The sequence below is a fragment of the Oryctolagus cuniculus genome, chromosome 19 (genome assembly GCF_964237555.1).
Source record: "Oryctolagus cuniculus chromosome 19, mOryCun1.1, whole genome shotgun sequence".
Classification (NCBI taxonomy): domain Eukaryota; kingdom Metazoa; phylum Chordata; class Mammalia; order Lagomorpha; family Leporidae; genus Oryctolagus; species Oryctolagus cuniculus.
The window spans coordinates 58,132,191-58,157,670 of NC_091450.1; the positions used below are offsets into that span (position 1 = coordinate 58,132,191).

At 46.2% G+C, this 25,480-nt stretch overlaps 1 long non-coding RNA gene across 1 annotated transcript in view; it reads right to left on the reverse strand.

The window, feature by feature from the left end:
• Window positions 1–333: 333 nt before the first annotated feature.
• Window positions 334–25,480, reverse strand: part of LOC138846848 (uncharacterized) — a 43,007-nt gene continuing 17,860 nt past the window's right edge. The window contains exons 2-3 of the long non-coding RNA XR_011384353.1: window positions 7,795–7,886; window positions 334–7,347 (exon numbers count right to left, since the gene is read on the reverse strand). This is a non-coding gene — a long non-coding RNA (uncharacterized lncRNA). The remainder of the gene's footprint in view (window positions 7,348–7,794; window positions 7,887–25,480) is intronic.

The window sequence follows — 25,480 nt, forward strand, 5'->3', positions numbered from 1 at the left end:
TTATTTCTGGTGTTTCCACCTCTTAGTCTATTCTTTGGGCAACTTTTGTCAGTCACATATTGTTGAAATACCATAATCTATTTGCCTACAGTAATATTTGCCATGACAGCTTGGTTGCAACATTTTCATTGGGAAAAGAAATGATGGAGCCATGTAATTACCCAAACTCTCTCTTACGTGTTGAGGCTAAAATTTTTAAAATAATAGAAAAAGAAGAAACCCCTGTGTGCATCAGTATTGTTGCATTCATTTTGTCAAAATACTTATATTTTTGTCAAAACAATGTTTAAAATGTTATAATACATTTATAAATTTTTTATTCATCTGTGATTATTCAAAAATTTACTGTACATGGGTGAAATAGTCATCTTTCCATTTTATTATTATTTATAGCCCTTCCCGATATCACCACTGAACTAGGGCCTTTTTACTTGTTTATCTATTTAGTGGAAAATTTACCCTGTTGACTGTAGTGTTACTTAAAAGTGTTATCTCAAATACTGAAAAAAAGAACAAAGAAGGAAATAAGGAAGGAAGGGGAAAGTCAAGGGGAGGGAAGGGAGAGTGAAGGGAGGGGGATTGCTAGGGAGGAAGGGAAGTGTCATATTTTAGAATTGTATCTATAAACTACATTTAACCTTCCCTCTTTGTCTTAATATTACATTGCACAAAAGAATAAAATATTTCAGAAGAAAATAGTATGTTTTATGCAATATCATATAGTCATCTATAATTGTTTTTGAGAGCTATCAATAAATTATATGGAGTGATATTTGGCCTAGTTATTAGCATGCATCCATCTCATATCACAGTGCTTGGATTGCTTACCTCCAGCTTCCTGCTAATGCAGACCCTGAGATGTAGCAGATGATGGAGCAAGTAACTGGGTCTATGCCACTCATGTGGGAGATCTGGATAAGTTCCTGGCTTCTGGCTTTCACCCAGACTACCCCTTGTCATTTCAAGCATTTGGGAAGTGAACCAGTGTGTGAAAGTGATCTCTTTCCTTGGTATTTCTGCTCTGTACTCTCTCTCAAATAAATCAATAATTTGCTAAAATACAGGATAAAATATTGTAGGTACATTATGCTAATACATGTGTAAAAATATTTGAGTAGGAAAAAGGCTCAAAGTCAAATTTTATCAAATGATTTTATCAAATTAGCAGAATGATAATTTAATTTTTTTACTTTAGTCTAAAAAATCATTTTTTAAAAAGGAGAAATGATCAAAAGTATCAATAAGAAAAATCTGAATTCCATAAACCTAGAAAGGCACTGCCAATGAGGGAGTAAGTTCTGCTTTGTTTGTGGCCCTTCCCCATTTAACGTATTCTTTTCATGACTTTTAAAAATCACATGGTATTGCCACAAGATAATATGCTTGCATAATATTTGACATTATAATCTGTTTGCAATCTTTCACTGAAAAATAATGATAGATCCACGTCATTACTCAGAGAGGTGACCAGAGTTGAAAGTAAGATGTCTGGAAAGTGGGTAGGGGTGGGTGCACACCCCAGGGAGACTGCAGGGCACAGGAGCATAAGGGCTCCTCAGGGGCTCTAAGATGTGAAATCTCCACGTGTGGCACTTAAAACATGGCAAGATCTGTACCAGGAGGGTCAGAGATGGGTGGCAGAGTTCCTGACCTCTACGCTCTAATCCTGAGCAAATGAAGTTTGTCTGAGGGATTGGATTTGCTTAGGTGTCTGTACCCTAAGCTGGAGGTGTGATGAGATTTAGCAGGGTGCATTCCCTTTTGTAATTCTTCCAATCTGAGCTTTGATTTGGGCAGTGGAGGATGAGGCTGAAGCCCAGGATGGATGTGCTGGGGTGCAGAAGAGGGAATTTGAGGGGCCCAGTGATATTCAGGGGGCGTTCCTAATCCAGGGAGCCTTCCCAGAGCTGACCACAGAAAGCAATGGCGTGGGGAGACTGAGACTTGCGGTGATATTTAGACGGGCATGGGTAGGTCCTGGACGGCTGTAGACCTGAAGGAGAGAGAAAGCTGGGAAGGTCAGGAGCAGGCTGATGAGACTGCCCCGAAATGGAAGGGATAAGTCCTGGTGAGTGGGGAGGGCAGGTGCTCCGAGTGTCCCTGGGGTACAAAAGAGACACGTGATAGGGTGTTCAGGAAAGGGGGAATGGGCCACTGGAGAATAGCAGGGTCACGATTTGCTCCCGTTTCCGCCTTTCATGGAAGAAAGCCAGGGTCATTGCCTTTGGAGTCTAGGGGCCTGGGACACAGAAGGAGAGGGAATGTGTGAACCAAGAGTGGCTTGGAGAGGCGCAGGAGAGGTAGGTGCGACCGGGGTGGAGGGCGGTCCAGCGGGTACAAGCTCCCCTGGCTGGGCACCAAGCCTGCTGCGGGAGCCACCACCGCCACAGGGCTGGCAAGGGAGCCGCCTAGAGGGGCTTGGCCCTGCGGCTGGCTAAGGGCGGCAATCCTCAGAGCCTGTCGGATCCGGCCTAGCTCTGCGCTCTGGGGGCGCGCCCCCTACCTGCCGCGGGCAAAGACCTCCAGCACGCGGGCGCGTGGGGCTCGGGTCGCCAAGGACATCCCAGGCTCTGCAATGTCTGGGAGCCCACCGCGGCGGAGATGAGAACCGGCAGTGCCAAAGGGCAGTGGGGGAGGCGATCTCAGAGGAGGAGAGTGGGGACCGCCCGCCAGGAACCGGGATCCCGTGCTCCTTCAGGCCCCTGGTCCACTCCATGGGGGTGGGGTGATCAGTTCTGGACCCTGCCCTCATCCCCGCGGACTCCTCCTTCCCTACCGCGATCCCAGCCCCCCCTCCCCATTCCTGCGACCACACCTGTGTGCTGCCCATCAGTCGCGTTCATCCCCCAGACCCCTCTCTGGGTGTCTGTCTCCAGTCTCCCGCAGGCCCAACCCTTCCCCGCCCCAACCCTCCCGATGCCTTCACCGCCTTAGCTTTTCCCAGCGCCCCTCTCCCTCTTTGGCTCCTGTTACTTCAAACCCGTATCCCTGCTGCTGTTTCTGCTCCGGCCACCTCCTTGCCAGCGTCCTCCCACAGGTGTCCTCAAGTCCATCCGTCCGTTCCGCGCAGACCATGCCCGCGGAGCTGTGGCTGCCTACTTCTCCTGGGCCGGTTGAGCATTCTGCGGACCCAGAGTCAGCCTGCGGATGTGAGCACGGCCACTGGGCCCAGGTCTCAGCTCTTTCTGGACATCCTCGCTTGCATGATGACCCCTGGCGGCCAGATCCGGCACTGCAGCCGCTGCCACCTTCAGGCCAGAGCCAGGTGGTCCCTTTGGAATAGGATGCGACTCTGTGCTCCCTCCCAGAGCTGTATCCACCCACTTCTTGGAAACAGGAATCTTCTCCCGAGTCCTGCATCTTAGGCAGCCATATACTGACTCAGACTCTCCCATTCCTCATCAATCTATTGCATTGTAACCTGGGCCACGGCTGCTGTGTGCCCCTGATCCCCTGGAATAAGTACCCCTAAACCATTCACTCCCCATTTCCCAGCCCTGCTCACTCACAACCAAGCCGAGCCCCAGGACAGAGGCTCCAGTGCCTGAGACACTGCTGTTCACAGCCTATCAGTCCTATGGCACCAAGACAGCAGTAAACTGGCCAGCCTGATCCCCACCCACCACCAACATCAGCACCACTACCACCATTCCCATTCACCTTCCTGCCTTATGCTTCTTCTACTTTCCTCCTAAGCCTGATTCAGGGGGTCTGACACATTGCCTCTCAAGCTGCTTGGGCAGAGAGGCCTGAAGCTTGACAGGAATCTGGAGAACAGGAAGGAGGGAAGGCATGGGTTAGCCTGGGAGAGAGGCTGCTGAGAACCCCTTGTGAGGAAGAGGCTCTCTCACGGGTCTCTCAGTGGTTGACTTGCAGGGGGTGCAGATCCCGTGGCAGCAGAGAAGCTCTGCACATAAGGAAGGGAGCTGGCAGGCAGGTTTCTCACTTATCTTGCAATGTTGGGGGCTGACAAGGGTACTTCAAAAACCTTGTGGGAAATAGAGCTATATGAGAAATTTACTTTGTGCAAATATTTTTGAAATTCATGCACAAAATGTTCACAATACACATTTCCCAATAACATTTTGAAGTCCTCCTGATACATGTTTGGAAGCCTTTAATGAGATGGGTCAGATGTATGCTCTGGAAGGGACAGGAGGTTAGTCCTGATGGCCTTTTTAAAAAAAAAATGATTTGACAGAGTTATAGACAGTGAGAGAGAGAGAGAAAAAGGTGTTCCTTCCATTGGTTCACTCCCCAAATGGACACCATGACTGGCGCTGTGCCGATCTGAAGCTGAAGACAGGTACTTTTTCCTGGTCTCCCATGCGGGTGCAGGGCCCAAGCACTTGGGCCATCCTCCACTGCCCTCCCGAGCCACAGCAGAGAGCTGGACTGAAAGAGGAGCAACTGGGACTAGAACCCAGCACCCATATGGGATGCCTGTGCCACAGGTGGAGGATTAATCAAGTGAGCCATGGTGCCGGCCCCCTCCTGATGGCCTTTCATGGTCAGTTTTTAAACACTCAGGTGGTCTCAGAAATGGCAGAAATGATGCTGATTGGCATTTACATTTTCAAACATAATCTTTTTCTTTTTAATCCTAGTCTCCAGAGATATATCACCAATTTACAGAAGAGAAAAATGGAGGCTCAGAAGTGTTAGAATAAAGAACCAGGGCTTTGATACTACTATCTGGTGATTTGGTTCCATGTGTGTCCTATACACAGCCCCAGTCTGCTTTCCTGGGACCAGTCTGCTTTCCCTTAGAGACAGTCGAATGCTCCGCTGTTTCTAAAAGCAAGTTCTGCCTCTTTCATCACACCCCATACCCAGAATCCTGAACCTGTGCTTCTCCCTGTCAGGTGTGACCTGGGATTGTACTGGCTGTACTGCAAGCACTTCATGAAGATGCCATGTGCCAGCATCCCTGTCCCCTGTCCTGGTGTTGCATCTGCTACAGTGGCTGGGCAAGCAAGTGCTATGACAAAGGTAGGAGGGGAGCTGGGGGCTGGGAACCTCCTGTGTCTCCAGGGAAGATCTAAGATTATTGAGTACCTATTGTGTTCTGCTCAAACCCTCAGATACATGATATTTAATCATTTTTAAATGTTGTATCTATCTTATTTAAGTCAATATTTAACATAACCTTAGAGGCAGGAAAGGTAGTTTCTAAAACTGTACTTATTTCACAGATGAGTACACTGTGGCCCAGAAAAGACAGTTTGAGTGAGACAGAGGGACATAGGTGGGCCAGGATTCTCCTAACTCCAAATTCAATGTTGTGCCCTCATCCCCCAAACACCATGACACTCTACAGTAGGCTTCTGGTGTGAGCCACACTCACCAAGTCATGGGTCTGGAGGGCCTGCAAGTGGGGCCCAAGCAGGTCTGGGAGCCAGATGTGAGAGTCCATTACACATGTCTCATCTCCTCTCCAGATGAGCACATCTGTACCATGCAGGCATCTGCCAGAATGGAAGGCAGTGCATGCATGATGAGTGGAGACTACCACTGCATGTGCCCACCAAGTTTGCACAGGCATGAGCACAAAGCTGTGCTGGTGAGCAGGCAGGTGAGTGCTAGGCCCCTGGGCAATGTGGAAGTTAGACCATCAATCTGGTGTTGAGGAGAGGAAATAGGCAGCACTGTTGAGAGAGTGGAGACCAAGTGGGAGACTCAACTGGGGGAACTAAGATAGAACTGCAGCATTCCCACCAGTGTCCTTGCTCTCTCAGCTAGCTTGGTACATTCTGATCCATGACATCAACAACAATCTATGGGGTTTGGGTGTAACAGGTGCATATGGGACAGCTTGGGTAGGGGAGGATGGGTGTGGAGTGGCTCAGGAACCTAAGGCTCTGCTCATCCTCCCAGAAAGCTGGCTGTGACAATAAGGGATTGTCCACGTGACAGCCTTATGCCCCCTGTCTGAATGAGGAGCTGCTCCTGGCTGGACTTATCTTTGTTTCCTTCTCAAGCTTTGACACCTGTGAGGTTAATGCAAGTGCACTCATCCTGACCCTTGCCTTTGGTCCAGACCCTGCACTATCTGCTTGATGTTGGATAGTCTCTTTAACCTTCCAAGATTTGGAAGTTGGGTACTATTTTTATTCTCTTTTAAAGTGAGTTATTGGGGCTGGTGTCGTGGAATAATAGGTTAAGCCACTTCCTGCAATGTTGGCATTCCTTAGTGGGGAGTCTCAGCCATGTATATGCACCCTGTTTCTCCAGTTTCCAGTTTCCTCCTGATTCTTTCCTAGTGAACTTAAAGAAGATCATATCCCTATTGGTAATAATATTTTAGATGATTTTTTTAAACAAAAGACTGTTCTAAACCTGATGGCTTTCTCTTCTCTGAAGATCAGACTGCTCTTAGAGGTCTCGGACCTCTCGATCTCCAGGAGCATCCAGTCAAGACCAAAAATCTTAAAGCTCTTGATGTTTCATTTATGCACTCCTTTCCCCCAGCTCTCCATTTTCTCACACCAGTTCTGCACAGGCATGAGGTGGCAATGGCTCGGATCAGGACACAAATGGAGGGTGGTGGAGCTGACAGTAGAAAAATCTACATTCCTGCTGTCACACCTGAGCAGATACATCCCGCGATTAGCCCATCTCCTACCCCACACTATTTTCCTGGACAAGCACCCAACCCCCAACAGCAGCAGCACATCAGCCCTCTCCAAGCAGAATAAAACTACCAGGATGCACCTGTGCAGCAGTTGGATGGCCACATCTGTATCCACAGCAGCCAGAATGTCATGGAAGAAACCCGGCTTATTTTCCAAGGGAGAAGCAGGGACACTCAAGGCATCAGGACCCCAGTTCTCTAGCCAGAAACTATAGGTTCTCCTTGGCACTGATATAAAGCAAGTCAGAGAAGACACCTGAAAAAACCATGGGGCTGCCCCTGCAGTAGAGGAGGTGAGACCTGAGAGTGGGCGTCCCTCAAGTAAGGACAGTTCATGGCTTTGATGGATCCCAGTGCCTCAGCCCACATGATGGCATTTAATGGGCCTTGATTCTTCCTGGAGCTACAAAAGGGGGGCAGGATGGCCAACACCTCAAGACCATGTGGGGGGAAGAAAATGGATGGAGGTGACTGTGTTCCTGTGTCCACACAGCCTAGTGCCCAAGGCTTGGTTCTCCTCCCTCTCTCTTCCTGTGCCATGCCTTTAACTTACCTGGTAAACAGCATGAACAAGGGCACTCCAGACCCACTCTGCCTCACTGAGAATTACACCCTCCCGCCAACTCTGTATAGTCTCCAGCAGGCAGGATCTGATGGCACAGACACTCCGATGAGTCTGCAGCAACTCAGTACCTTGTGCCTCATTTCTTATCCTGGCAAATGAAGAGAGTGACTGAGTTTGAGGACTGCACTTAAACATGGATGAGTCCATCAGAGGTGACATACCATAACTCCAATTCCACCTAGCATTTACCCAACAGGAGCCTAGCACATTAGAGGCACTAGCTCATTCAAACCCCATGACAACCTCATGAACTTGGTATCATATCCTTTTCCCAGCTTTCATAGGTCTCTAGTGGAGGAATGTACCCTGAGCACTCCTAGGGCCTTTAGAGTGGTCTACTAAGCTAGAGAGCCCCCAAACCCAGAGGATGAACTAAGTGTGCTGCACCAGACAGTGAGTGTCCTGAGAGGTAAGCTTTGTTATTCACCTCATTCTTTGCCTGAAATAACGCTCTGGACACAGCAGACATTTGGGAAATGATTGATGATCATAGGATGCCAAAGGGCCCCCCCCTCTAGGGAAGCTGCACATTTACCTTGTGGGGTAAAGATGATGACAGTCTTGGAGGGAACATGGAGTTGAGTGGAGAAATCATGGGAGATTATCCTCCTTGATGAGTTCAATACTCTGGAATGGGGAAAGGGGGAATCTAATGAGCTTAGCAGAGTTTGTTAGGCTTCTGAATGACATTTTTGACTCTCCCAGTGGGAGATGTGGGAGGCCCTCCTGAATCAAATGGGTACCAAGACTTGTGCAGAACTAAGCCTGGGGAAATCCTCTCCTGGCCCTAGATGATTTAAGGCTCTCTAAGCTTCTGGAGGAACTCCCAGTCACCAAAACCCCTCTGGACCTTATGAGGAGGCAGGACTTAAACCACTGGATACCCTAGAAGGACCAAAGTGTGACACTCAGTTCTAGATAAATGATGCTAGAATAGAAGCAGCCACTTTACAGAGATGCAAGTTTCTGTTTGAAGTATCAGGGACTCATGGGCAAGCAGGCAGTCAAGTTTCAAAACCAGGCACCCACCCTGAGATTGTCATGGAGGATGTAGGCCTCCTGTACTTCCCTGTACAGCTGGGCATCAAATGTCTTCCTGGAGAGGATGTTGTCCTGGATGGCATCAAACTGGATCCAGGATTTCTGAGTGGCCAGGCCAAAGCCCTTGGACAGCTGATGCATGCATGTGCACACACACACACACACACACACACAAGCATACACATACATAGACATAAAAATACACACATATCCACACACATACACATACACGTATACATTAACACACATACACACAAATACATATATACATGAACACACAAACACACATATATACATATACACATACACAAAACACACAAATATGCACACAAATGCACATACACACATAGACATTTACACATATACTTACATACACATACACACACAATCACATACACATACACATACACATACACACACAACCTCAGACAGCCAGGCTAGCATCATGGGGACCTCAGTAGCCTCCTGTATTGTTGCCTTTTATACAGGGTCCCCTTAATGTATCATATGATTCTGAGTTGGCAGCTGCTGTCAGTGAGGGATGCAAATTTTGGCAAACTCATTCTGGATCAGGGAGAGAATAAATTGCCCTTTGGCTATAGCTCAGAAGCTGTCATATCTGTCTAGCTCAGGTGGCATTCTTTTCAACCTGGGAGTTAAGAAGTCCCTCATCCAGGTTATGCTTCTCTCTGGCTCCCTCTTCTGAGGTCTAATAGATACAGAATCGTTCCATTTCTTTCTTCCACTCATGGTCACAGCACTGATATCCTTCTGGTCTACAGATTATAATGACCCACTTTCTTGATGCTCTTCCCCTTCCCAGATGGAAAATTCCCCCAAGAGGCTGTTTCTTCTACTTTTGGGAATGCTGACTCCTAAAAGGTGTCTGACACATAGCGTCTGGATGCTGGGTTAAATCAGCTGCAGCTACACTTTCAATGTCTCTAAGCAAAAGACTGGGCTTTTGGTACAACTGCCTAATTCTGTGATTTCCTATGTTCTCCCTCAATTTCTTAACAGTAACACACATTCCTGGAATTATCTCCCTGCTGAAAAAGAATCAAAACATCTTCCTTCTCTACAGACAACCCAGGCTTCCAGAAGCTGCTCATCTGTGATGCCCCCACCATGCTTGCCAAAGACTTATCTACTGGACACTAGACTCATATGAGCCCTACCCTGGGAAAATGGGTTAGGTCCCAGAAGCAACTTCTTTCTGCTTTTTAAAAAATATTAATTAATGTATATATTTATTTATTTACTTAAAAGAGTTATGGCAGTGGTGGGGGTAGGTGAAAGAGAGCTTCTATCACTAATTCAGTCCCCAAATGGTCATAACTGCCAGGGCTGGGCCAGGCGGAAGCCAGGACCCAGGAATTTCATCCGGGTCTCCCATGTGGGTAGCAGGGGCCCATCCACTTGAGCTGTCTTCCACTGCTTTTCCCAGGTCATTAGCAGGGAACTGGATCAGAAGTGAAGCAGCTGTGACACAAACTGATGCACATATGGGATGCTCGTGTCACAGGTGGCAGTTTTACTTGCTGTGCCATGACTCTGGCCCTGGTAGTTTCTTCAGCTTCTGTTCAGCAGAAAGTGGGTCTCTGGAAAATGTACAATGAAAGTGCATAGAGGCAAGCAGAAGGCAGAGAGCTTCTGCAGGTTGAGACCTGGTTCCAGGCTATTTCTAAGACCCAGCTGTTCTATCCCCTTTGGATTCTACAATTCATTTGAAGTCCCTGGTATAGATTCTTCATTGTTTAAGGTAGCTCCAGTGGGTTTATATACTTATATAATTTTATATAGCTTACATCCCAAAAGTCCCAAGAAACATAATTATAAAATTCATTTGAAACATTCTAGCCTTGTCTTTCCTGAACTAGTGGAAGAAAAACCAGAACAAGGCAAAACCATGAGCCAACTGTGACAGAGACAATTCAGCAAGTGATAGGGAACACTGGATTGAGCTGTGGGGGAAGGGGTTGGTCAAAAGCCAGGGAACATTTACAGCTAAGGAGTCACCTGGCTAGGAGTTTCCATTCTGTGTATGTTTCTACTATGTTTGCTGCAGTGAGAGTCTCGGGCTGTGACTGCTTCTCAGCAGGACTGAGAGAGGACTTTATATGCCATTCACAAAGTTTAGAAAGGGCTTGGCCTCTCCCCCAGGCCCTCAGCCTGGGGGATGCTGGATAAACCCCATGGCCTCCTCTGTACTCCATAGCCTCTGAGGTCCATGAAAAGACAAACCCAATGGTCTGGACTGGCTAGGAGAGAGCTGCCTGAAGATAAGGGAGAGGTGCAACTTTTCTGGAGAAATGGAGTGTTGGGGAACAAGGTGCAGATGAAGTGGCATCACCACCTCTCAGACTGCAGCCTACTGAGCAGATCATGCCCCCACATCCTGGTTTATGGGAAACTACACACAGGTCTGTGGAAGGAAGAGCAAGCCATGATGCACATGCCAGTCATTTTTTTGACAGGCATCAGCAGCAATGCCAAGACAAGACCACCTATGAAAGCCATGCCCACCTAGTGGTGCATGAGGCAGAGGGCAATGGCCAGCTGCAGGGTTAGGTTCCAGGCCTCATGGAAGCTCCAGGAAATGTTAAGCAGTAGCCCAGTGTCAGTGCCTAATAGGTTCAGGTCCTCTCCAGCTGGAGCGTGCGTGGGTCCCAGATGAAAAACTCTCATACAGGATGTGCAACACAAACCCTGTGGCCAGCAGTGTCACCTTCTGTGGATCATACCCCTGATGATACTGCAGCACAACATCCAATATGACCCCACAACTAGCCCTGGGTCATACAGCAAATCACAGCTCAGCAGCTCCTGCCCTTCTTCCAGATGGCCACCAAAATGGAGAGCAACAGGAACCCTGAGAATCCCTATTGTCCCTACCAACTCTGGTAGGACAAGTGCCACAAAACAGCTCCATGCAGAGCCCTCCATAATGGGGGCCTTTCCTGTCAGTATAGCATGGCCCCAGTAGGATGGCTGCAGCCCATGGGGAAGGTAGCAAGTATCTGGGGGCTGCTGGAGCTTACAGAAGCCCTGCAGGTCATCAACAGTGCCAGGCAGCATCATGGCCAGTAACCAGGAGACACTACAGTACAAGGATGCATGAATTAAGGTAAAGGGCTCCTTGGGGTCCCCAAGCAATCTGGAGGCCCCCCTGGATAGGTCTGGCCATCATTCAGTGACAGTGCTGCTTATGTTTTCTGGGAATTTCTCAGAGTGAGCTAAGTCTTTGCTCTTTTTTATTTATTTTATTTATATATTTTATTTTTTTTTTGACAGGCAGAGTGGACAGTGAGAGAGAAAGACAGAGAGAAAGGTCTTCCTTTTTGCCATTGGTTCACCCTCCAATGGCCACCGTGGCCGCATGCTGTGGCCGGCGCACCACGCTGATCCGTAGCCAGGAGCCAGATGCTTCTCCTGGTCTCCCATGGGGTGCAGGGCCCAAGCACTTGGGCCGTCCTCCACTGCACTCCCTGGCCACAGCAGAGAGCTGGCCTGGAAGAGGGGCAACCGGGACAGAATCTGGTGCCCCGACTGGGACTAGAACCTGGTGCACCAGTGCCGCAAGGTGGAGGATTAGCCTATTGAGCCGCGGTGCCAGCTCTAAATCTTTGCTCTTAAGATGCAACCTGAACCCCTGGATGGACATCTGGATTTCTAGGGCCTCTTGGTATTTTCCAGCTGGCCCCTCAGCTCTGTTGCTGCATGCCCCTCCCTACACAGACCCGTGTGCAGAGTTCCCCATTCTCACCATTTTATGGTCCATAGTTTTTTTTTTTTTTTTTTGTCTAAAAGGCAGATAAAAGAGAGAGAGAGAAAGAGAGATGGAAAGAGAGAGAGGGAGAGAGATATCTCTTCCATGTGATGGTTCACGCCCCAGATGGCTGTGATGGTCAGAGCTGTACCAGGCTGAAGCCAGGAGCCAAGAACATATCTGAGTCTCCCACATTTGTGCATTTGCCCAAGAACTTAGGCCATCCTCTGCTCCTTTATCAGGTATGTTAGCAGGGAGCTGGGTTCAAAGCAGAGCTGCTGGGACTTGAACTTGCAGTCTTACTATGAAATCTCTGAAGGTAATATGACATTTCTTGTGCATATTTTAGAATATTTATGTTGTACTTATGAAGTTTGACTGTAATGTTTCATATTTAATGTTTCACTTGCTGATCATGTCTATTAGGTGTTCTATGTAATTCTTGCACTTTGATGTCCCTATCTTTCTCCAAATTAGGGAAGTTTTCTGCTAGTATTTTTCTGGAAATGCCTTTTAATCCATTCCACACCTTCAGGAATACCTAAGACACATATGTTTGTTTGTTTGATAGTGTCCCATAATCCTCAAACACTAGTTTTAGTTTTCTAATTTTTTTACTTTTTTGGTTTTAATGAGATATTTCCCAGTATTTTTCTCCTACCTTGGATATTCCTTCTGCTTTGCCAAGTCTGTTGTTGAGTATTTTCTACTTGAAATATTGAATTATTCATTCATAGTATTTCAGTTTGATATATCTTCTATCTCTTGGCAAAATTTTTCATTCATGTCATGTATAGATTTCTTTTTCTCATGTATTTGTCAGTTTTGAGTAAGCTTATGATAATTCTTTTGAATTCCTATTTCATGCATTTCATTAACCTCTTCATGTTTAATTCTAATGTTGAAGTTTTGTGTTCCTTTAGGGGAGACATATTATCTTCCTTGTGCATGTTCCTTATATTTCTGCATTTACTTTTTGGCATTTTTGGAGACATTTGTTGGTGTTCTCTAATGGCTTTTATCTTCCAATTCTTCCTCTGTGGCTTAGTGGAGTGTCTGCTCTTTCAGGTGATATCCATAAGTGTGCACTTCATGGGGCCAGGGAGCTCTGGGCAATGCATGAGAGTGGGTCAAGAGTCCAGGGTGACACCAACTTGTATCTGATAGATTTCCTGTATTGTCAGGAGTTGGGAGAGTATGATCCTGTCAGCTGGAGAAATCACAGCCTCACCTCCTACCTTCCAAGATCATCTATGCCTTGGGTTAGCCAACAGTGGCTACAATCCCCCCCAATGCAGGTACATGTACTACACAAATGATCTGTGCAGTCTTCAGTGTGTACATGGAAACCTCAGGAATGGGTCAACCGTAGGTACTCTGGAAATTCTGAGCCTCTGAAGCCAGACACAGTGATTGTTCAGAGACCCAACCATACCCCACACCTTACTGTGCAGTCACAGAATCCCATTAGTCATATTACACAAGGTCCCCATAGTCACAGATGACAAGAGAGCTGTTCTCAGCTCTGTATGCCTGTCCTGTCTGTGGAAAGAACAGAGGCATTCCCAGAGTCAGCTGCCTATTGGTACTCCACCTTGGCAGTTTGAAACCAGGATCCTGTTTTAGAGTGTGTGTGTGTGGGGGGGGTAACCTCATAGTCTTAAGTGGGTGCCCAGACACATGCATACTCTACAGGGGAGACTTAAGTCATAGGGGACAGCAGATTTTTTTTTTATTTTTTATTTTTATTTGTTGACAGGCAGAGTTAGACAGTGAAAGAGAGAGAGAGACAGAGAGAAAGGTTTTCCTTTTTCCATTGGTTCACTCCCCAAGTGGCCGCTACAGCAGGTGTGTTGCGTCTGGCGCACTGCGCCAATCCAAAGCCAGGAGCCAGATGCTTCCTCCTGGTCTCCCATGTGGGTGCAGGGCCCAAGGACCTGGACCATCCTCCACTGCCCTCCCAGGCCATAGCAGAAAGCTGGACTGGAAGAGGAGCAACCGGGACAGAATCCGGCACCCCAACCAGGACTAGAACCCAGGGTGTTGGCACTGCAGGCAGAGGATTAGCCTAGTGAGCTGCAGCACCAGCCTGGGGACAGAAGATTTATCCCTCTGATAAAATCCCCTAGTTGCATGATACATGATACTGCTGCATAGATACAGCAGTCTCTACTCTCACTGTTAAGATGGCACTTTCTTCCTGCTAGTCACCAGGGTACATTTACAGGAAGATGGTAAGAAACCAGTGTGCTCTCCCTTCACAGAGTTAAGTGGGAACCCTGCCCCTTGCCAGAACTCCAAGCTGGATGCAAAGTCAGTGTGGTCCATAAGATTCTCCCTCAGGCACTATCACCAATGACACAGGCTGCCACAGTCGCCTCTCACCTTGCTCCCAGATGGCACCTCCTCCAGCCCCCAGCTATGGCAGTTGTGGTGCTGTCCTCACTCACTTCTGCATGTTTTCCTGTCCATACTGCTCCATGGCATCTCTCTTCTTCATGTGGAATTTCTCCTGAGAACTTCTCTGCAACTCTTCCCCTAGGAATGCACTTCCTGTGCTTTTCTTCTGTTATCTTCCCATGGGCAAAATCAGCACTTTTTCCTTATTCAGCCATCTTGGATTCTCATTAAAAGATTGTTTTTAATTTAAAAGTTTTTGGAACTTACAATATGCTGTTTGTTAATATTTCAGAGAGCTCATGTGCAGAGATAATATTAAAGGCATTATTTAAGAAGCTCATTATGGACAGAGATCCTACATGAGGAGTAAGTACACAGTGACTTCTGTTGTTGACTTAACAATTTGACAATCTTGGAGGATCGCAGGCAAGATGGCAGAATAGGAAGGGAGCACACTGATAGTCGGGGGAGAGACAGTTTAATAAAAGTGGAGATACTGCAGGTTCAAGGAAGAGTAGGGGAAGAAACAGCAGAGGAAAATCCTCTGGAATGCGTGATTCACAGTGGACCTGCGTGGAGAGCATGGGAGCCCACAGTTCGGGACACCAGCGGCAGACTCAACACACCAGCGCTGGAACACGAGGTGAGCCGAACCACAATAGCCCAAGACACCAGCAGGCAAGCGGAAAGAGGAGACTAGAGGGACCAACCCCGGGGGAAAAGTTCACCAGGCTAACTAGAAGAGAGAGAGAAAAAAAAGTGACCGATACGGATACGAGTTTCTCTCTCTCCGCTCACCTCTCAAAGGCGAGCAAGACAAAGAGCAGGCACCATCTTGGACATACATCATAAGCAGAGCGACCTCAGGTCTGCACCAGCACTGAGCCTAGCAGAAAAACCTGACTCTGGAGGGGTGAATTAACAGGAGATTAGGACCTAGTGAATTTGTGGTGCTACTGAACTGAGACTGTGAAAAAAGAGATGGTGGGGGAGAGAACTCACAGAATTCACATGAGTACTCTCCAGAGACGCTACAATTCTGTAACTTTGGCAACCCACTGGGAGACTGAAGGAGAATTTGAGCCCACTCTGAGGGCAGAACAGATTCCCTGTGTGGTCCTTGGGAAAGAGCTTCTGATCTCTGGCTCCTGTGGGTATATCATTTGTCTGCTAACTACCTCCAACTTCGTTCAGCTGTGTGGAATTACTTCCCTTTTGAATCAAGAAAAGAAAGAAAGAGAGAGAGAGAGATCTACCATGCCTAACCTGGGAGTGTCACCTTTGGCACACCAAACAGAGCTCTCAGGCTACACCCATCTCAATCCTCTATGTATCCATCAAAAACAGACAGTCCACTTAATCTAGAGTCATAGTATAACAAGAAAAAGCACCACAGTGAAGAAACCAAATATCTCCAATATGCCAAATAACAAACGCAAAAACTGAGGTAATAAGAACAAGGAAGTCACTATGATGCCCCCAAATGAAAAAGACACCCCAATTCAAGATTATGAAGATGATGAGATAGAAGAAATGCAAGAAGCAGGTCTCAAAAAATTGATAAGAACATTAAGAAGTTCTCAAAAACAAATTCTTGAACTACAGAAATCCTTAATGGACAAGATAGAAAATCTCTCTCGTGAAAATGAAATATTAACTAGGAATCAAAATGAAACAAAACAACTAGTACAACAGGAACTGGGATAGTGACTGAAGTGAAGAATTCAATAGATCAAATGAAAAACACAATAGAGAGCCTTACAAACAGAATGGGTGAAGCAGAAGAGAGAATATTGGACTTAGAAGACAGAGAACAGGAAAGGATACAGTCAGACCAAAGAAAAGAAGAGGAAATTAGAAATCTAAAACATATTGTCGGGAATCTTCAGGATACTATTAAAAAACCCAACATTCGGGTTCTAGGAGTTCCTAAAGGCATGGAGAGAGAGAAAGGATTAGAAGGCCTTTTTAGTGAGATATTAGCAGAAAATTTCCCAGGTTTGGAGAAGGACAGAGAAATCCTAGTACAGGAAGCTCACAGAACCCCTAATAAACACGACCAAAAGAGATCCTCACCACGACACGTTGTAATTAAACTCTCCACAGTGAAACAAAGAAAAGATCCTAAAATGTGCAAGAGAGAAACGTCAGATTACTCTCAGAGGATCTCCAATCAGACTCACAGCAGACTTCTCATCAGAAACTCTACAAGCTAGGAGGAATGGCGAGATATAGCCCAGGTACTAAGAGAGAAAAACTGCCAGCCCAGAATATTATATCCTGCAAAGCTCTCATTTGTGAATGAAGGTGAAATAAAGACTTTTCATAGCAAACAGAAATTGAAAGAATTTGTTGCCACTCGTCCAGCCCTGCAAAAGATGCTTAAAGATGTGTTACACACAGAAACACAGAAACATGGTCATCAATATGAAAGAAGGTAAAGGAAGGAAAGCTCACAGCAAAAGATCACAGGGAATTCAAAGCATATATTAGAACTTATCTTTGGCAAATGGCAGGGCAAAGTTACCACTTTTCATTAGTCACATTGAACGTTAATGGCCTGAACTGTCCAGTTAAAAGACACCGATTGGCTGATTGGGTTAAGGAACAATACCCATCTATTTGCTGCTTACAAGAAACACATCTTTTCAACAAAGATCCATACAGACTGAAAGTGAAAGGCTGGAAAAAGATATACCATGCCAACAGAAATGAAAAAAGAGCAGGCATAGCCATCTTAATATCGGACAACATAAACTTTACCATAAAAATTGTTAAGAGAGACAAAGAGGGACACTATATAATGATTAAGGGATCAATTCAACAGGAAGATATAACAATTATCAGTGTATATGCACCTAACTACAGGGCACCAGTTTATCTAAAAGATTTCTTAAGGGACTTAAAGGGAGACTTAGACCCCAATACAATAGTACTGGGGGACTTCAATACCCCACTCTCAGAAATAGACAGATCAATAGGACAGAAGATCAACAAGGATACAGTAGATTTAAAGGACACTATAGCTCAAATGGATCTAACAGATATCTACAGAACTTTTCATCCTACACATAAAGCATTTACATTCTTCTCAGCAGTACATGGAACCTTCTCTAGGATTGACCACATACTAGGCCATAAGGCAAGTCTCAGCAAATTCAAAAGAATTAGAATCATACCATGCAGCTTCTCAGACCATAGGGGAATGAAGTTGGAAATTAGCAACTCAGGAATCCCTAGAGCATACGCAAACACACGGAGATTGAACAACAGGCTCCTGAATGAACAATGGGTCATAGAAGAAATTAAAAGAGAATTCAAAAATTTTCTGGAAGTCAATGAGGATACCAGCACAACATACCAAAACTTATGGGACGCAGCAAAAGCAGTGTTAAGAGGAAAGTTTATATCAATAGGTGCCTACATCAAGAAATTGGAAAGGCACCAAATAGATGAGCTTTCAATTCACCTCAAGGATCTAGAAAACCTACAGCAAACCAGACCCAAATCTAGTAGGAGAAGAGAAATAATTAAAATCAGAGAAGAAAGCAACAGGATTGAATCCAAAAAATATTACAAAAATTAGCCAAATGAGGAGTTGGTTTTTTGAAAAAATAAACAAAATTGACACCACATTGGCCCAACTAACTAAAAAAAAGAAAAGACCCAAATCAATAAAATCAGAGATGAAAAAGGAAACGTAAAAACAGACACCACAGGAATAAAAAGAATCATCAGAAATTACTACAAGGACTTGTATGCCAGCAAACAGGGAAATCTATCAGAAATGGATAGATTCCTGGACACACGCAACCTTCCTAAATTGAACCAGGAAGACATAGAAAACCTAAATAGAAAAAGAAATTAAAGGGATACAAATGGGGAAGGAAGAACTCAAACTATCCCTCTTTGCAGATGATATGATTCTTTATTTAGGGAATCCCAAGAACTCTACTAAGAGACTGCTGGAACTCATAGAAGAGTTTGGCAAAGTAGCAGGGTATAAAATCAATGCACAAAAATCAACAGCCTTTGTATACACAGACAATGCCATGGCTGAGGAAGAACTTCTAAGATCAATCCCATTCACAATAGCTACAAATACAATCAAATACCTTGGAATAAACTTAACCAAGGACGTTAAAGATCTCTACGATGAAAATTACAAAACCTTAAAGAAAGAAATAGAAGAGGATACCAAAAAATGGAAAAATCTTCCATGCTCATGGATTGGAGGAATCAATATCATCAAAATGTCCATTCTCCCAAAAGCAATTTATAAATTCAATGCAATACCAATCAAGATACCGAAGACCTTCTTCTCAGATCTGGAAAAAATGGTGCTGAAATTTATATGGAGGCACAAGAGACCACGAATAGCTAAAGCAATCTTGTACAACAAAAACAAAGCCGGAGGCATCACAATACCAGATTTCAGGACATACTAAAGGGCAGTTGTTATCAAAACAGCATGGTACTGGTACAGAAACAGATGGATAGACCAATGGAACAGAATTGAAACACCAGAAATCAACCCAAACATCTACAGCCAACTTATATTTGATCAAGGATCTAAAACTAATTACTGGAGCAAGGACAGTCTATTCAATAAATGGTGCTGGGAAAACTGGATTTCCACGTGCAGAAGCATGAAGCAAGACCCCAACCTTACACCTTACACAAAAACCCACTCAACATGGATTAAAGACCTAAATCTACGATCTGACACCATTAAGTTACTAGAGAACATTGGAGAAACCCTTCAAGATATTGGCACAGGCAAAGAATTTCTGGAAAAGACCCGGGAGGCACAGGCAGTCAAAGCCAAAATCAACTATTGGGATTGCATCAAATTGAGAAGTTTCTGTACTGTAAAAGAAACAGTCAGGAGAGTGAAGAGACAACCGACAGAATGGGAAAAAATATTTGCAAAGTATGCAACAGATAAAGGGTTAATAACCAGAATCTACAAACAGATCAAGAAACTCCACAAAAACAAAACAAACAACCCACTTAAGAGATGGGCCAAGGGCCTCAATAGACATTTTTCAAAAGAGGAAATCCAAATGGCCAACAGACACATGAAAAAATGTTCAAGATCACTAGCAATCAGGGAAATACAAATCAAAACCACAATGAGGTTTCACCTCACCCCGGTTAGAATGGCTCACATACAGAAATCTACCAACAACAGATGCTGGCGAGGATGTGGGGAAAAAGGGACACTAACCCACTGTTGGTGGGAATGCAAACTGGTAAATCCACTATGGAAGTCAGTCTGGAGATTCCTCAGAAACCTGAATATGAACCTACAATTAGACCCAGCCATCCCACTCCTTGGAATTTACCCAAAGGAATTTAAATTGGCAAACAAAAAAGCGGTCTGCAGCCTAATGTTTATTGCAGCTCAATTCACAATAGCCAAGACCTGGAACCAACCTAAATGCCCATCAACGGTAGACTGGATAAAGAAATTATGGGATATGTACTCTTTAGAATACTATACCGCAGTAAGAAACAACGAAATCCAGTCATTTGCAACAAAATGGAGGAATCTGGAACACATCATGCTGAGTGAAGTAAGCCAGTCCCAAAGGGACAAATACCATATGTTCTCCCTGATCGGTGACAACTGACTGAACACCAAAAAGGAAACCTGTTGAAGTGAAATGGACACTATGGGAAACGGTGACTTGATCAGCATAGCCCTGACTGTTAATGAACAACTTAATACATTATCCCTCTTAGTAGTTTTTTTTTGTCTGTTCTACTTAATATGACTGGTTTAATTCTGTAATTATCACACAGTTATTCTTAAGTGTTGAAATTTAACTGAAATGTGATCCCTGTTAAACATAAGAGTAGGAATAAGAGAGGGAAGAGATGTACAATTTGGGACATGCTCAAGCTGACTTGCCCCAAATGATAGAGTTAGAAACATACCAGGGGACTCCAATTTAATCCCATCAAGGTGGCATGTACCAATGCCATCTCACCAGTCCATGTGATCAATTTCAGTTCACAATTGATCATAATGAAAGGACTAAGAATCAAAGGAAGCACATAAACAAGTCTAGTACCTGCTAATACTGATAGAATAAATAAAGGGGAGAGTGATCCAACATGGGAAGCGAGATACTCAGCAGACTCATAGAATGGTGGATGTCCTAAGCAGCACTCTGGCTTCAGAATCAGCCCTAAAGGCATTCGGGTCTGGCTGAAAAGCCCATGAGAGTATTTCAGGCATGGAAAGCCAAGACACTCTGGCAAAAAAAAAAAAAAAAAAAAAAAAAAAAAAAAAAAAAAAAAAAAAAAACCACAACACAAGAACCCTAAATGAAAGATATCTGTTTGTGAGATCCCAGTTAAAGAACAGGTCTTCAAAGAAGGAGGTACCTTTCTCTGAAGGGAGGAGAGAACCTCCTCTTTGACTATGACCTTGTCTAAGCAAGATAAGAGTCGGTGAACTCAAAAGGCTTCCATAGCCTTGGAAACTCATGACTGGTGCATAGGGAGATTACTGATGCCATAAACAGGAGTGTCAATTTGTAAAGTCAACAACAGGAGTCACTGTGCACTTACTCCTCATGTAGGACCTCTTTCCTTAATGTGCTGTACATTGAGACTTCATGCTATAATGAGTACTCAAACAGTATATTTCGCTTTGTGTTTCTATGGGGGTGCAAAATGTTGAAATCTTTACTTAATGTATACTAAACTGATCTTCTGTAAAAAAAAAAAAAAGAAGAAATTATCAACTCCCAACTTGACTCTCACTGGGATTAAACATGACAATATGTCTGATCTGATTTCATCATCATTAAAAAATCATCTATTATTTTTCACTTTATGTTTGTGTGGAAGCAAACTGTTGAAATCTTTACTTAATGTATGCTAAACTGATCTTCTGTCTATAAAGAGAATCGAAAATGAATCCTCATGTGAATGGAAGGGGAGAGGGAGTGGGAAAGGGGAGGGATGCAGGTGGGAGAGACGATATGGGGGGGAAGCCATTGTAATCCATAAGCCGTACTTTGGAAATTTATATTCATTAAATAAAAGTTAAAAAAAAAAGCTAAAAAAAAAGAATGTGAATTTGCAAAAGAAATCAGTGATGTGTACCAAAAGTCTTAGCAATACAGATTATATTTATTATATACTCTTGTCCCAAATAAGCACTTCCTAAAAAAATCTTTCTTTGGAAAAAATAGGTTTCAGAAGGGTCTATGGAAACTTTTTCTTAGGGAAACTTGAGGATAGAAAAGTAAATATCTAACAGTATAGTATTCATTAAATAGTATATGATAAATCCATATGAAGAAACATACTGTTTAGTAATAAAATATATTTACATTATTAAGCAAAAAAAAAAACCCTTGCAGAGCAGGATGTATGATATATATTTATATATCCACTATTTTTCTAAAACATGCTTATTTATTTTTTAAATAATGATTTATTTATTTGAAAAAGTTACACAGAGAGAGCAGAGGCAGAGAGAAAGGGGGAGAGAGAGAGAGAAAGAGAGGTCTTCCACCCACTGGTTCACTCCCCCAATTGGCCCCAATGGCCAGAGCTGCGCCGATCCCAAGCCAGGAGCCAGGAGCTTCCTCTGGGTCTCCCACATGGGTGCAGCACTTGGGCCATCTTCCACTGCTTTCCCATGCCATAGCAGAGAGCTGGGTCGGAAGTAGAGCAGCCACGTCTTGAACTGCTGGCCATATGGGATGCCAGCATTTCAGGCCAGAGCGTTAACCTGCTGCACCACAGCACCAGCCCCAAAAACATGTTTATACAGATATATTTCCTCAATCTTTGTGTTATGTGAGCGAAGACATCTGTTTGACTCACATAAGCGTACCTTAAAAAGATTGTGGAAATGGAATTAAAAGTTAAATTTATTTTGGTTCAAAACATGTTGAAATTTATATATACATGAGTTATTTTAAAAGTTCATAGAAAACATGTATTATGAGAAATACATATTTCAAATGTTATGCACCAACATAAACTTATCTTCTCCTTCTATTTCTCATGAAATTTTGAAATCCATCAGAAAAACATGGTGTTCCTGGGAAATATCTGGCCATTATTTAATATATTGTAGAGATGCTAAATCTGCCTGAAGTTACTAAAAAAGAGTGTGGTCGTGATTAGACACTTTTTCATTTAATCTCTCTGCATTGTGACCGATCGTCACATTTAAAGAAACTATTTCAGGTGTTGTGCAATCTGTGATACCGAAATCAGAGCAGAGAGCGTCTTCCTGACGCGTTGGCTCAATGGCCAGAGCCCTAGGGCCAGTTGAAGGGGCTGCCCGCCAGCAGCGAGTCCCGGGTGAGCGTCTGGGCGGGCATCTTGCCCACCAGGCGCAGCAAGTGGAGCTGCGCAATGAGGGGCGCCTGGAGCGCGCGGAGGGCCGGGCGCGCTGGGGCTGGGACTGGTACGTGCGCAATACTCCATGAGAGCCACCTGCGCCTGCTCCTGTAGCCTTCCCGCGCCCAGAGGCCGAGAGGGTCATGACCTTGAGGCAGTCGGACTCCACCCAGTTCCCCCGCAGGCGGCCCAGCTTGTCCACCTGCTCCTGGTCCAGGAAGGCCACAGGCGCACGGCCGGCGGTGGCGCCCTGTGCAGGCAGCGGCAGCGCTAAGAGCAGCTGCGCCGCCAGCGCTCTCACCTGGTCCATGCCCAGCGCCATGCCGCCGCCGCCTGCACCTGCCGCGCCCACAGCTGCGCCATCAGCTCCCACACCGGCTGCCCGGGAATGAGTCTCCGCCTCCCGCACCTGCCGCGCCCGCAGCTGCACCTGGAACAAGCCTCTGTCTGCCACCGCGCCAGCACCCAGCCAGGAGGGCTGCCAGAGGAGGCGGCCAGCGCTGCGGGGTAGCGATTGCGGGATGCGGCCGCGCTGCAGCGCTGCGGGGCGGCAGGAGGGAGAGAGAGAGAGAAGGGCAGGGAGAAGATGGCCAGAGCGAGGATCTCTCAGAGTCCCCCCACCCCAGCTCCGGGAGAGCCCAGGTTGGGAGGGGGTCTGGGGTCTTCCCTAGGTAGGACTGGGAGCTGGGGCCTCGCCCGCAGCAAGCAGGTGAGGTGGGAGGAGGGAAACCGAGGCAGGGAGGGCTGGCGGCCAGGCAGGGCAAATTAAGGAGCCTTAATGAGCCCGCCCACCTGGCCTGATCTAATCCATGAGCTCCAAACCTAGGCCAGCCTCACGCAGGGCGCATTACCAGCCCTGGAGGGGACTAGGGGCTGGAGGTGGGGCTAAGTCCTGCGGGGGCGGGAGTTAGCTGTCCAGTAGGAGTGGCCAAATGGGCCCCAAAAGTGCTGCCCTGGTTATAAGCCCCGCCTGCACCACTGCTCCCCCCATCCTACCCCCAAGGCCTTTGCACCTGCTCACCCCGCCCTTCTTCAAACCCCCACCCCCAACTCTTCCTCCTCCAGCCCAGGCTGGGGCATGGGGTTCAAATCCCACCCACAACTCCCTCTTTAACACCAACCCTCGAATTAACAAATCTGCTTTAGAGCAGTATTGGCCATGGAGGAAGGGCTACCCTGGTGGCAACTGAAGCCATGGGCTATTTACTGAGGGGCAACTGTGTGCAGGGACCCTGGGGCACAACAGTGCACAAGACAAAGAGAGTCCCTGGAGAAGTCATTGGGTTCCAAAGCAAAGTAAGGGGTTGTGAGCCATGAGGGTGGGAAGCCGTGCATGGGGTGGGGGTGCAGCACGTGGCTGTAGTCGGGCCCACCTGAGGGCTGGGCCAGCGGGATTTCAGAGCAGCCAAGTGAGAAGAGGGGCACAGGTGAACCCCCCAAGCTGAAGGGAGTGGCTTTTCCAAGGGGCTCTGAGCCAACTTTATCAGCTTCCCTCACAGACACAGTGAGGGGAGAGGACTTCGAAAGTGCAAGAGACTGGAGTCAGACCCTGGGAGGAACCGGCAGACAGAAAGCAGGTATGGGGTGCGCATTTATCCTGAGGCTGAAACCCCCTCTCCACCACTACCCCGAGACCACCGCCGCCCCCCCCCCGTGTGGAGCCTGGAGAAACTGCAGGGCATCAGGGCATCAGCGTTTAGGGCCGCGCTGCTTGGACTGTGTCTGCCCTGGGCCAGGCCGGGGCTTCTGGGGAGGGAACAAGAGTGGGGTCCCCACGGGCTCAGGCTGCCCAGCTCCTGCCTTAAGCAAACAGAGGGAGGGGTGGGGGCAACGGAAACCAAATAAATGTGTGTATGTGCGTGTGTGTCCATGTATGTGTGTGTCCATGTATGTGTGTGTCTGTGTATGTGTGTGTGTATTTCTTCAGGACGCAGTGGCCTGTCCTGGGCAGGGGGACCAGGCCCTGGCCACAGCTGTAATTGGATTCCTGCGCCAGTACAGGGTACAATGGCCCTGGTCTTGTGGTTAGCAGGTGCCAACCCCGGGCCCCACCGGCGAACTGCAGGGAGGATGGGGGCCGCTCACCCTCCTTCCGCAGGCAGCGGGGCTGGGGTGCCATTCACCCACCTACTGCACACCCCCCCCAGGCTGCAGCGTGGCTGGGGGCCACTCACCCTCCTTCTGCACAACCCCCCTGGAAGCACTTCTTGAGCCGGCAAGACTGGCACTGGTCACGCTGATGTTGGTCCATCTGACAGTCCCAATTGGAACTGCAGGTGTAGCAGTGTTAGGAGCCGATTGTCTAATGAATATACAGGTGTGTTGTTTTAAAGCCTGATAATTTTAGACATAACTTTCTCCATGTTTTATATTTCTATATTTAAGTTTTCGTGTATCCATTTGAAAGGCAGAGAGTAATTCTGTGTGTGTGTGTGTGGCAGGAACCCAATTCCTTGAACCTTCCTGTGCTGCCTCCCAGCATCTGCATTAGCAGGAAGTTGAAGACAGACATGGAATCAACACTCATTCGCCCCCATTCCATTGTAGCAAGGTTGTCTCAAGGGGATTCTTAACCACTTGGCCAAATTCTCCCTTCTGCTTACTACTTTTTAAACACCACTCTCTTACATTACAT